Genomic DNA, 1,785 nt, shown 5'->3' with positions numbered 1-1,785 from the left:
TAGGAACAAATGCCAGTGTAACTATGGGGAATTATTAGCTAACACAGGGAATTATTAGTTACATTGGAAAAGATGGGGATCAATATGAAAATTGAAAGGTGGATAAGGAACTGGTTAAAGGGGAGACTACGACCAGTTGTACTGAAAGGTGAACTATCAGGCTGGATGGAGGTTACTAGTGGAGTTCCTCAGGGATCGGTTTGGGGACCAATCTTATTTCATCTTTTTATTACTGACCTTGGCACAAAAAGTGGGAATGTGTTAATAAGGTTTGCGGATGACACAAAGCTGGGAGGTATTGCCAATACAGAGAAGGACCGGGATATCATACAGGAAGATCTGGATGACCTTGTAAACTGGAGTAATAGTAATAGGATGAAATTTAATAGTGAAAAGTGCAAGATCATGTATTTAGGGATTAATAACAAGAACTATTGTTATAAGCTGGGGAGGCATCAGTTAGAAGTAACAGAGGAGGAGAAGGACCTCGGAGTATTGGTTGATCACAGGATGACTATGAGCCACCAATGTGATATGGCTGTGAAAAAAGCTAATGCGGTCTTGGGATGCATCAGGTGAGGTATTTCCAGTAGAGATAAGGAGGTGTTAGTCCGTTATACGAGGCACTGGTGAGACCTCATCTGGAATACTGTGTGCAGTTCTGGTCTCCCATGTTTAAGAAGGATGAATTCAAACTGGAACAGGTTCAAAGAAGGGCTACTAGGATGATCCAAGGAATGGAAAACCTGTCATATGAAAGGAGAATCAAAGAGCTTGGCTTGTTTAGTCTAACCAAAAGAAGGCTGAAGGGAGATAGGATGGCTCTCTATAAATATATCAGAGAAATAAATACCAGAGAGGGAGAGGAATTATTTAAGCTCAGTACCAATGTGGACACAAGAACAAATGGATATAAACTGGCTATCAGGAAGTTTAGACTTGAAATTAGATGAAGATTTCTAACCATCAGAAGAGTGAAGTTCTGGAGCAGCCTTCCAAGGGGAGTAGTGGGGGCAAAAGACATATCTGGCTTCAAGACTAAGCTTGATAAGTTTCTGGAGGGGGTGGTATAATGGGATAGCCTAATTTTGGCAATTAATTCGTCTTTAACTATTAGCGGTAAGTATGCCCAATGGCTTGTGATGGGATGTTAGATGGGGTGGGATCTGAGTTACTACAGAGAATTCTTTCCTGGGTGCTGGCTGGTGAGTCTTGCCCACGTACTCAGGGTTTAGCTGATCACCATATTTGGGGTCAGGAAAGAATTTTCCTCCAGGGCAGATTGGCAGAAGCCCTGGGGGATTTTCACCTTCCTCTGCAGCGTGGAGCACGGGTCACTTGCTGGAGGATTCTCTGCACCTGGAAATCTTTAAACCATGATTTGAGGACTTCAGTAACTCAGACATAGGTTTGTTACAGGAGTGGGTGGGTGAGATTCTGCATTGTGCAGGAGGTCAGACTAGATGATCATAATGGTCCCTTCTGACCTTAAAGTCTATGATTCTGTGATTCTCAGGAGTTTAAAATTCCACACCCCTGGGTTATATTGACCTAACCCCTGGTGTAGACAGCACTGTGTCGACAGGCGAGCTCCCATTGACCCAGTTCCCACCTCTCAGGGAGGTAGAGTACCTACGCCAATGGGAGAAATTCTCCTGTAAGCATAGGTAGCATCTTCACAGAGGTTGTGGCATGGCTGCACTGGTACTGAAGCACTGTAAGTGTAGAAAAGCCCACGCAGACCCTGGGCTAAACACCCTAAGATGGGAGAGGAATGCAAATCAT

The sequence above is a fragment of the Mauremys reevesii genome, linkage group 19 (assembly GCF_016161935.1).
Source record: "Mauremys reevesii isolate NIE-2019 linkage group 19, ASM1616193v1, whole genome shotgun sequence".
In the NCBI taxonomy this organism is placed as follows: Eukaryota; Metazoa; Chordata; order Testudines; family Geoemydidae; genus Mauremys; species Mauremys reevesii.
The sequence above is the reverse complement of the archived record's forward strand: the minus strand, read 5'-3'. Positions refer to the sequence as shown.